The 14,494-nt window shown below is 47.0% G+C and overlaps 1 long non-coding RNA gene across 12 annotated transcripts in view; it reads left to right on the top strand.

Annotated features, from left to right (window-relative positions):
* The window catches only part of LOC308476084, a 66,777-nt gene that overhangs the window by 15,524 nt on the left and 36,759 nt on the right, over positions 1–14,494 (top strand). For 2 of the 12 annotated variants that reach the window (XR_013985686.1, XR_013985687.1), the window contains exons 1-3: positions 30–200; positions 3,998–4,059; positions 4,157–4,256. This is a non-coding gene — a long non-coding RNA (uncharacterized lncRNA). Of the gene's footprint in view, positions 201–3,997; positions 4,060–4,156; positions 4,257–14,494 lie in introns of all 12 variants that reach the window. The other 10 variants (XR_013985684.1, XR_013985680.1, XR_013985681.1 and 7 more) reach the window with 10 other exon arrangements.

Raw genomic sequence — 14,494 nt, 5'->3', positions numbered from 1 at the left:
TGGAACTCAGTGGTTCTTGAGGGCTCTGCTTCTAGAGCGGGCCTACTAATCCAGCTGAAGCAGCTGAAAGTTAATAGTGTTGTCAGGTGAGGCAAAGTGTATTATTAAGCAGGGCTCTTAGGTCTGCAAATGAAGAAAGTTTGTGGTGAGCACCCTGTATGTGTTCTACATTTGCAAGTAAGGAATATAAACAGCGGGAGGTAAGTTAAAAATGAATTTCTAAAATGTTCCAAACTAAATGTTAACAGGAGTTCTTAATTCTGGGCTATTTAGAGCTAAGCGTTGCGGAGCCTGCGCTTGCTGGTATTAATGGTTTTTATTCAGCCACATGTAATGGAAGATGCCTTTCCCTTCTATAATGCTTGTATGTCTGACCGAATTAGCTGATGTCTAGTTTCCATTCAAGGCTATTTCTTCTGTTAGGCTTCTTCTCTTCTTTTGTTCTTGAGGGAGGACCAGACTCGGTTTTTGGAAGGAAAGAGTGAGGTGTGCAACAAAATGTTGCTGCATGAAGTTGCTTCTTCAGTGTTCCTGCCCATGGCCTTTTCCAGGGCATTCAACGCGCCACCTTCCACACTGGTTTTTCCTGCCCTCCATGACTGTGGTCACTGAGCGTGTTCAGTCCTCATTTGGCTGTTTAGAGCTGGGTTTTCCCACTCCTCTGCCCCTCCCCTCCATTTTTTATATATTTGTATAAACCTCAGAGTTCCCCATAGTATGCTGATGCCTTCCTCTTGTTTTTGTTTTTTTGGGGTGGAGTGGGGTATTTAGGCTACATAAGGTTAGGCACATGAAGAATTAGTGTACATATTAGTATTATTGTAATAGAAAAGCCATGGTCAAGAATCACAATGGTGGAATTTGGCTTATCTCTCGGTTTGGGAGATTCGTGAGGCTATCAAACACAATAACCAAAGACATTCTTTAGAAACCTCCTATATTTCATGCCCACTTTGGAGACAAAACTGTGTAGGTTATTTAATAATTGGGGCCATATTCTGCTTTAAGTTGAGATACAACTTTCTCTGTATGCGTGTGTTTTCATATATACTTTCAGATCCTTTAGCAATGTAAAACAGAGGTATTTGATTTTGCCAGTGTGGGAATATGTGATATATGTTTGCATTTATGATTTCAATAGTAAAAACAATTAGCTAAGTAAGCTATTTCAACTAGAGAGTGGAAAATTAGTTGCACTGTCACATTAAAATAAGCTAGGCACCTGGATTGTTAAAGAGGTCAAGAAGCAGGCTTGTTATCTGTTTGTGGGACCTGAAAACTCCATCCTCCCTTAGGCTGCTATCTGATGCCCACTTATGCTGAAAAGTCATAGGCTATGATTTGGGAGCTTTGCTAATTGCAGTTAGGGACCAACAATGCAATCCTATTCATGGCTACTCAAAAGTAAGTCCTGCTGAATTCAGTGGGCTTTACTGCCAGGTAAATGTCATCCTTGGCACCCTATAGTTAAGCACTGTTTGGAAGAAGGAACCAGCTGAAGACAGGATATCTCCACCCAGGAACATCTGCACATGTCTCTGCCAGTCCATTTTTCCAAGCTAGCTCCTAATAAATCTGATTGAGTTCCATTTTGCAAAAAAGGTTGCACAATTGGTTACAAAGTCTCCCCCCTCCTCCCCATGATAGGAAGGTTTATTTTTAACTAAAATCACTTCTGGATTTATTGTTTGGAATGAGTACCAGCAGGAGCCATTTGATGTAAAAAAGACATTTGAGATTAAGCTACATGAAACGTCCGTTGAACTACATTTTTAAAGGAATGTTTCATCAGTGTTAGAGACTTATCTTTTGTACACTACCTGACGACTTGGTAGATAGTGTTTCATGACTAAATTTCTTTTGGAAATGCTGGGAAAGTACAGCATTTAATCTTGCACAAGTTTGGTTCCAGAATATACTGTCGCTGGAATAAATGCAAATATGATTAACTTCATACCTCCTGTTTGAGACAGATGTAAAGCATTACAGTCTTATATATAACACCAGAAGAAGATTTAATCAATAAAATATTTGTTTGATAAATCATATATGCAAATGCTCAGATTATATTAAGGTGCTGAAAAGCTGACCAAAGTACAGTGGTGCCCCGCAAGACGAATGCCTCGCAAGACGGAAAACCCGCAAGACGAAAGGGTTTTCTGTTTTGGAGGCGCTTCGCAAGACGAATTTCCCTATGGGCTTGCATCGCAAGACGAAAGCCCATAGGGAAATGCTGGCGGTCGGGAGCAAAGACTTTCGCCCACAGCCGGCCTTCAGAAGAGGACCTCTTCTGAAGGCCGGCGGGGGGCAAAAGTCTTTGCTCCCCCCGCCTGCCTTCCCCCCCGCCTGCCCCGGGCGATCTTAAAATGCTGGCGGGCGGGAGCGAAGCGTTCGCTGCCGACCCCCAGCATTTTAAAATCTCCCCGGGACAGCAGAGAAGTCTCTGCTGTCCCGGGGAGATTTTAAAATGCTGGGGGTCGGGAGCGAAGCGTTCACTGCCGACCCCCAGCATTTTAAAATCTCCCCGGGACAGCAGAGAAGTCTCTGCTGTCCCGGGGAGATTTTAAAATGCTGGCGGGCGGGAGCGAAGCGTTCACTGCCGACCCCCAGCATTTAAAAATCTCCCCGGGACAGCAGAGAAGTCTCTGCTGTCCCGGGGAGATTTTAAAATGCTGGGGGTCGGGAGCGAAGCGTTCGCTGCCGACCCCCAGCATTTTAAAATCTCCCCCTGTCCCGGGGAGATTTTAAAATGCTGGGGGTCGGGAGCGAAGCGTTCACTGCCGACCCCCAGCATTTTAAAACGCTGTTTCGAAGCGGGGCGGGGGGCGGGAACACCTGCCCCAGCCGCCCCACTTCGTAACGCTGTTCCGAAGCGGGGCGGGGGGGCCGGAACACCTGCCCCAGCCGCCCCACTTCGTAACACTGTTCCGAAGCGGGGCGGGGGGCGGGAACACCTTCTGAAGGCGGGCGGGGGGCGAAAGTCTTTGTCCCCCCTGCCTGCCTTCCCAGGGGCTTTTAAATCGCCCCGGACAGCGGAGAAGTCCTCCGCTGTCCGGGGCGATTTTAAAATGCCGCCCGCCAGCATTTTAAGATCGCCCGGACAGCGGAGAAGTCCTCCGCTGTCCTGGGGTTTTTTAAAATGCTGGGGGTGGGAAGAAAAGCCCTTGTCCCCCCCCCCCCAGCCTTCAGAAGAGGTCCGGGGACAGACTGTCCCCGGACCTGGTCTGAAGGCGGTTTCCCTAGGAACGCATTGATTGATTTTCAATGCATTCCTATGGGAAACCGTGCATCGCAAGACGAAAAACTCGCAAGACGAAGAGACTTGCGGAACGAATTAATTTCGTCTTGCGAGGCACCACTGTATTTGTTAGACTTTTGAGAACTTTGTTCTTGAAAGAGACAAATACTGAAAATATTATTTCACTCTCGAAGTCAGGGATGGAAAACCTGTGGTCCTTCAAATGTTAGCAACAACTCTCACCTCTTTCTATTGGTTATGCTTGCAGGGACTGATAGGAATTGGAATTAAACAACATCTGGAGGGCCATAGGTTCTCTATCCCTGGTCTAAGCAATGTTTTATTTGCTGTTGTGATTATCTTCTGAGTTTCATGGAGCTAGATTGTTCTAAAAGGTTTCTGTAATAATAACTGTTGTTTTCAAAGGCAAAAATGACATATCAATACTTTAAATAAAACTGACTTTTAAGTGATGTTAGACACCAGAAAATAATACTTTAGCTGTGTGTCTTTGCAGTGTAATATCTCTATTAGCTCTAAAATACAGCAGCCAAGGATGTTTCAGGCCTCTTACCAGAAGAGGTAGCATACAAGTTGGATTAATTAGAAGAAAATTATATCTGGAATTGCCAGACTGCTCTTCTGTCACTGGCACTAGCCTTTCAGGTAGATGCCATGGCAGGGAAGCTGAATGTGGGCTCCTTGGAAGAGTAAAGCCATAATTACACTGAAAATGTGAATTCTGCTTTTTAATTTCAGGAGGGGAATCAAATTTCAAGGAAAGCTGGAACACAGAATAAGCTACCAATGTTCAAGGCCAGGTATGACTTCCTGCTTATCCTCCAGTTTATGACTTTGACATGGATCAGATACATTCACTCAGAGCTGATCACCTTTTGGGTTGGTTCTTTTTGCCAGAGTCATCTAGATCCATTACTCTGTAAATAGCACTTGCAGCTAGAGTTGGCAGCTTTTTTCTGAAGGACACATGTGCTTCTAATAGCTACTCAACAGACAGGTATTTAGCCAGCGGATCTTTTATAAAATGTTATGTGCTACATTTTCATCCAGAGAACGACCAAAGCAGAAAACAGGAGAGAAAGAACTGGAAAACATTGACAAAGTAAAATCCACATTAATTAAACTACAACAGCAACCACCAAAGAACAATTAGTAGTGGTTCCTTGGCAGAAGTCAGCCAGATAGCTATGCTGAAATATGCAACACACAGGAGGTGACCTTGGCCTAGCTAATCTCTTGGTCTTACCAATGATTGTCTTATGTTACAGGAATGTTTCTAAGGATTTGTGAGATAAAGTACGTGCGTCTTTTCGAATGCTCTAAAAGTTCTATAAAAGCGTGAATGTTTTTTTAAAAAAATGATTGACACCTTAAAGGAATGTAGCCAGCCTACAAACTTGATATCTGGGAAATGCCTTGATTGTGTTGTGGCTGCTCTGAGTATAGCACATTGTGGATAAGTGGAAAGGTTGGAAGGTAGTGTTGCCTTTGGAACTAGGTGAGCCTTTAGTTTGGATGCCAGAGGTCTGAATGTGGGCCGCTGTTGGTAGAGAAGTTGAGGTAGTCAGCCTTGGGTTGCAGTTTTTAGAACATAGTTATTGTATTTTATGGCCTTTGGGCCCTCCTGCTTTCTTTGTACTTGAATGTATGTGTTATATGTTTTCCAGCTGAGGATAGCACTTCATAAATCTGAAGATTTATGATATTATGAATGTTTCACATGGGGATGTGCTGTATCTGTTCAGAAGTAAGCCCCTTTGAGATCAGCGGGACTTACCTCCAGGCACATTTTTGTGTAGGATTGTATCTATAGTCTTTAGATGCTACAGGACTCTTTTTATATATGTATGTCTGCCATAACAGACAAACCTGGCTACAATCTACCTCTCTCTAGAATTGGTTTATTATTATATTTTACTATGGTAGGCACTTTTGGGATTTCCTGCCTCCTCCAGCAAAATCTCTTGAGCCATCTCTGGTGTTGAGCCAGGAATTGGTGGTACTGTTATCAAGTACCTTCCTAATTTATCATCACCATCTATTTGTCTGCTACTTTCCCACAGAATTGTGTTGAAACTGGCTTGCAACCCACAAAATGAAATATTAAAAATATATTGCAAAGAATTGCAAATTTCCATAGTATCAACCAAAAAATCCAAAGAACCCCAAATCCACAAAACATAGTATATAACAATACAAATGATCTAATCTAACTTAACAGCTTAAAACTAAACTAAAAATTTCTTCAACTTGATTCCAGCCTTGTATGTTGTTGTTTTTTTTGAAGAGCAGAAATGGTTAAGAAAAAGTGGAATTCCTCACCTCCGATTCCATTTCTTTCAAGAATTCACTGTACATTTATCCAAACCTTGCTGTGTAATGAGTTATTGATTTCAACCATTTGGCCACTCTGTTATATGTACATACACACATGAACTCAACTAAAGAACCCATTCAGTGAGTGGGGGCAAGTTCAGAGTAATTACACAGCTGTTCTTTAATGCTGAAAATTATCTCTATTGTGTCTGGGCTCTTAATGGCTGCAAAAGTAACAAATGTGAATAGCTTTAAGGAAAACGACATGATGAACAACTTCCATTTTGGAGAGAACAGCACACGTAATATAAACACCAGCTAAAATTCAGCACTAAAGGGAAGGATAGCACAAAGGCCGAAGTGCAATCAGTGCTGCTGTGAGTACCCGCCTTCCAGCAGCTCAATCAGCACTTTGATATTGCAGCATCCTTTTCTGAGCCCTGCAAAAACCAGAAGGAATAGCAAATTGGCTTCAGCTTAAGGTGATGCGTGGGCTAAAAGCACACACATTTTTTTTAAAAAAAACGCTTAGCATATATTGTACACTTAAGAACAACAACACATAATGCTTGAGCGCCGCAACCCCAGAGTCGTCCGTGACTGGAATTAACAGTAAGGGGTCCCTTTACCTTTTAAAATAGAAAATGGCCAAGGGCTAATCTGCTGTTCTTGCTGCGAGCTACCAATTTTTATTTTTATTTTACTGAAAGCAGGGTATGTGTGTGTGCTAAAAGTATGTACCCTAAGCTTATCTGCATTGTAAAATGATGGTTCATATTTGTCATATGTTAGTTGCTTTGCAAATTTCCATCTGAAAGTGGACTAGGCCACAGCAGAATGTAAGCAGGCTTCTATCTTCTTCACTTCCTTGCAAAGCTGTGCTTTCAACAGCTACCTTACATGTAGAAGTTTAGCAGGTACAGTGGTGCCTCGCAAGACGAAAAGAATCCGTTCCGCGAGTCTCTTCGTCTTGCGGGTTTTTTCGTCTTGCGAAGCAAGCCCATTAGCGGATTAGTGCTACAGTATTAGCGGCTTAGCGGGCTTAGTGGATCAGCTGATAAGCGGCTTAACAATAAACTGATAAGCGGCTTAACGATCAGCTGATAAGCGGCTTAGCATCAGCTGTTAAGCGGCTTAGCCATCAGCTGATAAGCGGTTTAGCGGCTTGGGAAAAAGGGGGGGGGAGGGAAAAAACCCCGCAGGAACTCGCAAGACATTTTCGTCTTGCGAAGCAAGCACATAGGAAATTCGTTTTGTGAAGCACCTCCAAAACGGAAAACCCTTTCGTCTAGCGGGTTTTCCGTCTTGCGAGGCATTCGTCTTGCGGGGCACCACTGTAATGCTTTCCTGGCACTCAGATGTAGTGATTAGAAGATAATCACAGGAGCATGACAAGGGAGAGTTGGTAGGCTTGCAGTGCCACCCTATATGTGTCTATTCAGAAGTAAATACCATGGAGTTTAAGGGGACTACTCCCAGGTAAGTGTGTATGCTAAAGATTGCAGCCTTAGCCTATAATACTTACCAAATTCACCAAACATTAAGTCATGTTGAACTCAGTAGGACTCAGTTTCTTGGTAAATGTTCCTCAAAATGCATAAAAGAAAAAAAGAGAACAGACATGAATTCATCTTCTAAAGGCAGAGCTTTGCTGAAGTTCCTATTTCTATTTTTCTTTCTTATTCCACTTACAAAAGCTGGAGACCAGGGCAACATTTTAAAGTTAAATAAGCCAGCAAGAGTTGTTAGTGCATTTACCATCACACAGATCTCCTCCCCCATCCCTTATTACATACACAAGATGATATACACTGTGTAATGGTAATAATTTCCTGGGAAAACAAGTTCATAGGAAAATAATACAGCTCTTCTCAAACATTTACTCAGATGACCTGCAGCAAAGCGATATGGGGAAAGAATTTTAAGTAGCACCTGTAGTCAACAGTATATTTAAATGCTTTTTTCCTCCCAGAGATGAATGGATCCTCACTGGTGAAAGAGAGAGGCCAATCCTATGCAAATATTTGATATATATTTTTTCTCAGCATGGAGCCATCAACTGCATTTTAGGTGTCAGGAATTTTAAGAACTAGCAATGAGCAGGGGAGAGTAAAGCCACCTGCTTACAGAAAAATGCTAAGCATGTTTTAGGCAGCTCCATAGAATTATCTATGGTGTTGGGGCCCATCTTAGCCATTAAGATGGTTGTGCACATTTCAAATCAACCTATGTAAATTATGCAGGAGCAGTCACAATGATAATGTTTGTTGTTGTTGTTGCTGTTGCAATTTGGACACCTCTTTAAGTGCTGTTTGCAATATAATTTGCAGTCTTTTTTTTTTTAGCAAGTATCTAAAAGTTAAGCATTTTCTTCACTTCTTTGTTGGAAGTGAGTTCCAAAAATTTTATTTTCATTGTAATCAACACTGTGGTTTCTAAAGGGTATGGCACCCAGGGCAGCGTCCCAGAAGATCACCCAAACACTTGGAGATGTCTATTTGGAATAAAAATAATAGTGTTGTTTTTTTTAAAAAAAAACTTTTTAGTGATTTTCCATTTTTATGGTAACAACAATAAACAAACAACCAACAGTAAACATGAAAAAACTGCAAAGTAACCACAGTGGCATTTGTCAAAATTTCATTCCTGAGATTAATTTAGTAGATTCCCTTGTGTCAAAGGGTTCTGAACATTGCTCTTTTGTTGTATGAAATCAATGAACGGTTGCCAAGTATAGTATTAAAGGGGTTTGAATTCCACTAAAATCAGCACCTAATTGTACTACACCTCCTTGAAAAGACATCAGTGTTTGAAATGTGCTTTTTAGGAAGGGGACTTGCCTTTCACTGGGAAGTAAACAGAAGCTATAGTTAGGGTAGTAGAGTTGTTATGTACTGAGTTGAATAGGATCCAAACTGTAGCAGTCTGATTGGTCCTAGAACAATAGGATCCAAAAGGCAGCAGTCTGATTGGTCCTAGAACAATAGGATTCAGAATGCAGCAGTCTGATTGGTCCTAGAACAATGCAGCAGTATGATTGGTTGGCAGGAACCACCCAATCCTGCTCCAGATAGAAGTGAATCCACAACCTGATTGGCTTACAGTAGAATTCCAGAATTAGCCAATCATGTGCAGCCCATTGTGTAAATAATGTATATAAAGCAGATACTGTGAGGGGACATTGATTCATTCCTCCTCACCACTATGAGCTGAATAAAGAGCATGAAATCACTTTGCGACTCTGAGTATATTTCACTGGCGACGAGGATGGGATCCCGCTGAGCTGACTGCCACACACAGCACCGCAGCACCGCCAACTGCCGCACCGCTGCCTCGCACCGTGTATCCAGGCTTCAGCTCCGGGGCACAAGGAACTCAGAATGGCAGCCAACAGCAGCTTCTCGCCATTCAACCCAGCATCTGGAGACTGGGAAGCGTACGCCTCCCGTTTCACCTTCCTCCTAGAAGCCAAAGGGGTCACCGACGAAGAAGACGCCAAGAAGAGGGCGATATTCTTCAGCGTCTGCGGAGAGGAGACGTTTGAAATCGCCCGGGCTCTCCTTGCGCCTGAAGACGTCGCTACTGTTCCATACAAAACAATAATGGAACAGCTGAAGGGGCACTTTTCGCCGCAGCCCTCAGTGGTGGCTCGTCGAAATGCCTTCTACGCAAAGCGGCAAGCCCCTGGGGAAACCATAACTGGGTTTGTGACCTCTCTCCGCCAAGCCGCCCGGTTCTGCAACTTCTCAGAGCTGGAGAACATGCTTCGTGACCGCCTCGTCGGTGGCCTGAAGGATGAGAAGCTGCAACGGCGCCTCTACGCTAAGAAGGACCTAACGTTCCAGGTCGCTCTGGAGGAGGCCCTGGCAACAGAAGCTGCCGAGAGGTCGACCCAAGAGGCACGGCCGAGCCTGCCATCCCAACCGAGGGTCCACCATGAAGACCTCACCGACGACTCAGGATCCGACAGGGAGGAGGTGCACCGAGTACAGCAGCGCACTCAAGCAGCGCACAGACCACAGCTGCCTCGACGAGAAGGAGGGAACTGCGCAAGCTGCGGGGAGAGTCACGAGAGGAGGACCTGCCGTTTCCGCAACGCAGAGTGCAGGCAGTGCAGAAAATCGGGACACATCGCCCGGGTGTGTCGGGCTCGGCCCACCCGACACCAGGCATCAGATGACCAATCCAAGAGCCCCAGGTCCCGGGGCCCAACGCACCAAGGCAACTCGACGGAGCTCACGGACTTCCAGGTATACCAGTTGCCCCACCCCAACGTAGAGAAAATTTATGTAGAGGTACAGATAGAGGGGGCCCCATGCCGCATGGAGCTTGACACGGGTTCAACTCTATCCATAATCTCGGCAAGGACCTTAAGGAAACTGTGTCCCACTGGGGGTCCCAAACTCAGGCCGGCCCCATTCACCCTCCGGGACTTCCAGAAACGTAAGGTCCCCACAATGGGGGTGGGGACCTTCAGGGTGCAATACCGAGGGCGGACGCGGCAACTGGACTTGCTTGTGGTCAAGGGCCCCTACATTAGCTTACTGGGATTGGCATGGTTTGGACCACTGGGGCTAGCTGTCACCGGGGTGAACCACACTAGCTTACAAGTGGACGTGGACGCCATATGCAAGGAATTTCCAGGGGTTTTCGATGGGAAATTGGGACAGTATACGGGCCCCCCCATTGCGCTACAGCTTGACCCCGCAGTACGACCGGTCAGGCTCAAGGCCCGCCGGGTCCCGTTCGCCTTGAAACCCCGTATAGACGAGGAATTGGACCGACTCGTAGAGCAAGGAGTGCTGGAGCCGGTGCCTAATGCTCCCTGGGAAACCCCAATCGTCACACCCGTCAAGCCTAATGGTTCGGTCCGCATCTGCGCAGACTACAAATGTACCATAAACAAGGCCCTCACGGCCCACGCATACCCAGTGCCAGTGGTCAGCCATGTCCTTGCCACCCTGGCTGGGTCGAAAATTTTTGGCAAGCTGGACTTGGCCCAAGCATATCAACAGCTGCCAGTAGATGAGGCCACAGCAGAGGCACAGACGATTGTGACGCACAGAGGAGCGTTCAGGGTAAAGCGGCTGCAATTCGGTGTCAGCGTGGCACCAGGCATATTCCAGAATATAATGGACTCTCTCCTTAAAGGGATTCCTGGCGTCACCCCCTTCTTCGATGATGTGTTGATTGCCGGCCCCACACCAGAGGAGTTTGAGGACCGCCTCCGCACCGTTCTGCACCGTTTCCAGACGGCGGGTCTCAAGGTGAAGCGGGAAAAATGTCTACTAGGAGTGCCTCAGGTGGACTTTCTGGGATTTATGGTGGACGCAGAAGGGGTCCACCCGACTGGGGACAAGGTACGGGCCATTTGTGATGCCCCAGCGCCCAAGAGCAAGACTGAACTTCAGGCCTTCTTGGGACTATTGAACTTTTACCATTCCTTCCTTCCCCACAAGGCGGCGGTAGCGGAGCCCCTACACAGACTCCTGGACAAGCGGGCCCCTTGGGTGTGGGGCCAGCGCCAGGAGGCCGCATTCCAGGCAGTCAAGGACTTGCTTGTCTCAAACTCGGTCTTGGCACACTTCGACGAGAGGCTGCCGGTGGTGCTAGCAGGCGACGCCTCACCCTATGGCATTGGAGCTGTCCTGGGGCACCAACTCCCGGATGGAAGAGAGGTACCGGTGGCGTACTTTTCCCAGACACTCAACACAACCGAGCGGAACTACTCGCAAATCGACAAGGAGGGTCTGGCAATCGTAAAGGGAGTAAAAAAATTCCATGATTTCTTCACCATGGTGACTGACCACAAGCCGTTGCTTGGCTTGTTTGCCCCCGAAAAGCAGACCCCCCAAGTGCTGTCTCCTCGCGTCCTCAGGTGGTCAATTTTCCTTGCCAGCTACCAGTATGCACTGATTCACCGACCTGGGAAGGCGATGGGCCATGCGGACGCCCTCAGCAGGCTACCACTACCGGAAACAGGCCCTGACCCAGCACCTGCACAAGAGGTTATGAGCCTGGAGCTGCTTCCCGACCGCCCCATTCAGGCACAAGAAGTTGCACACCATTCCAAGAAAGATAGGGTCATCTCCCGGGTCCTGGACTGGGTGTGGAGGGGATGGCCCAGCAGCAGCCCCGGGCCAGAATTCGCCGGCTACACAACCCGCAAACATGAACTGTCGGCCCACAAGGGGTGCCTGTTATGGGGAAGCAGAGTCGTTGTTCCCCAGCCCCTCTGCAAAAGGGTCCTCACAGCCCTACACGAGACACATCCAGGGGTAGTAAGAATGAAGGCCCTTGCCAGGAGTTATGTGTGGTGGCCGGGGATCGATGGAGAGATAGAGGCCTGGGTCAAACACTGCCAGGCCTGCCAAGAATCCCGCCCAGATCCCCCAAGGGCCCCAGTCCAGTCCTGGGAGTCCGCCCGAGCACCATGGTCACGCCTGCATGTGGATTTCGCTGGCCCCTTTCAGGGGAAAACATTCTTCATAGTGGTGGACTCCTACACCAAATGGCTGGAAGTCGCACTGGTACCGTCCACTTCCACGTCCGCAGCCATCCGGGTACTACGCAGGCTGTTTGCAACCCACGGGCTCCCTGACACTCTCGTCTCAGACAACGGGACTGCATTTACGTCAGGAGAATTCCAAACCTTCACAGCGCAGAACGCCATCCGCCACATCCGTTCGGCGCCGTTCCACCCTGCCACCAATGGCCAAGCAGAACGCATGGTGCGGACCACCAAGGACACCCTTCGCCGCATGACGCAAGGGGACTGGGAGTACCGCCTTGCCACATTCCTTCTAGCACAGCACAGCACCCCCAGCTCAACGACTGGCCGGAGCCCCGCTGAACTACTAATGGGTCGGCGCCTTGCAATCAGATTGGACCGCCTTCACCCCGATAGAGCTCAGGATGAGGTAGTGGTGGGGGAAGGCAGGAACCCCCGGACCTTCGAGGCCCAGGACCCAGTGTACGCAAAGAATTTTGGGGCAGGCCCAGCATGGGTACCCGCCACAATCACCAGGGTCACTGGCCCCGTGTCGTACGAGGTGCTAACGGATGGGGGGCAATGCTGGCGCCGCCACTGCGACCAGATACGGCGACGATTCCCGGGAGAAAACCAGGAGGAGGACAGGTCAGAGGAGTCCCAAGGGAACAGCGGGGCAGTGAGGCCCATAGAGCAGGAGGGGCCAGCAGGAGAGGCAGAATCAGTAAATACAGAGAGGACCCGTGAGGCCGAAAGGACACCGGAACCAGAACCACAACTGAGCGAGCCGGTTGCACCAGACCAAACAGCCGCATCACAGCCAGCATCCTTGGAACACGAGCCAGAACCCGGAGCCCGGACCAGGGAACACCCCAGGCCACAACGCACACGTAGGCCGCCGGCATACCTTGAGGACTATGAATGCGACCTCCCGGGCAGGACTGGAACTTAGAGGGGAGGGGTGTTATGTACTGAGTTGAATAGGATCCAAACTGTAGCAGTCTGATTGGTCCTAGAACAATAGGATCCAAAAGGCAGCAGTCTGATTGGTCCTAGAACAATAGGATTCAGAATGCAGCAGTCTGATTGGTCCTAGAACAATGCAGCAGTATGATTGGTTGGCAGGAACCACCCAATCCTGCTCCAGATAGAAGTGAATCCACAACCTGATTGGCTTACAGTAGAATTCCAGAATTAGCCAATCATGTGCAGCCCATTGTGTAAATAATGTATATAAAGCAGATACTGTGAGGGGACATTGATTCATTCCTCCTCACCACTATGAGCTGAATAAAGAGCATGAAATCACTTTGCGACTCTGAGTATATTTCAAGAGTTAAGCTCCCCTTTGGCATCTTGGGGAGCAAAGTTCAACAAGTGCGAAATAAGGATTACAACCCCCTTGCTTTGGAAGATCCTGCAGAGCTGTACATCATAACCTCATAAACACAGAACCTTATCAATGGATTTTTTTACTACGCATGTTTTCAAACATATAAAACCAGTTTTTCTTCTTTTTGGAGCAAAGACTCCATTCTATGGTGCTTGACAGGGTTGCCCATGCCATATACCAGTACATTGAAATGCCCTTTTAAATGTGTCCTTCAGGATTCCATATGGTAGGATCTGTTAACGAGTGACATCATGCTAATGCGAGGTCCTCCTGTTATTCTTCTCCTTGAAAGGCAGACCTTGGGAGAGAGGATTTGAAACTGGATAATAGGCATAGTAATGCGGTTAATCAACTAACTTACTTTAACAAACATTTGAACACTTAACAGTGAAACCAAGGAACCAGGTTGCACCACAAATGGTGGAGGGAGTAGGGTTCTTCTCTCCCCCTTGGGCCATTCTTACTGGCAACCAACAAATGGAGGGGTATCAGTAAACCAACCATAATGAATGAATAGACCCTCTCCAAGTAGCGTCCAATTACAAGGCTGCATATTGATCACTCATAGAGTAATTTCCAGTTTTACGAAAGTATAGGGAGCTGTCAATATAAACTAGGCTGATTTTAAAGCTCTTTTCAAGATCTCTCACGTGTGGTTTCTGCTGGCTCCAGCAATGTGGTGCATTTCTGTTCTCTGGAAACAGTGTTTTTTCAGTGCTTTAGAGGATCCTCGCTTTTCCTGCCATCATAAATCAGCTTCATCTTCTGATGAATCATCTGCATTTCCCGCTTTGTCAGTTTCATGCAAGCCTAGTAGATGCATGATGTTGAGAACCTCTGCATGCATGAAGGCTCTATGCTGTATACCGTCAATTATAACAATGTTGGAAGGGATACCCTCATCTGTATTTAGCCCCTGCCTTTGAAAAATTCCCAGTATATATTTTGAATGCTTTTATCCACTTTAAAGTTGCAGGGCACAAATAATGTGAAATTATTATGCGATTTCTCTCCCATTCCAAACTGTCAACTTCTT

The sequence above is a fragment of the Podarcis pityusensis genome (assembly GCF_964106645.2).
Source record: "Podarcis pityusensis genome assembly, chromosome: 4".
NCBI classification, from domain to species: Eukaryota; Metazoa; Chordata; class Lepidosauria; order Squamata; family Lacertidae; genus Podarcis; species Podarcis pityusensis.
Note: the sequence above shows the minus strand (reverse complement) of the source record. Positions and strands in the feature narration are given on the sequence as shown.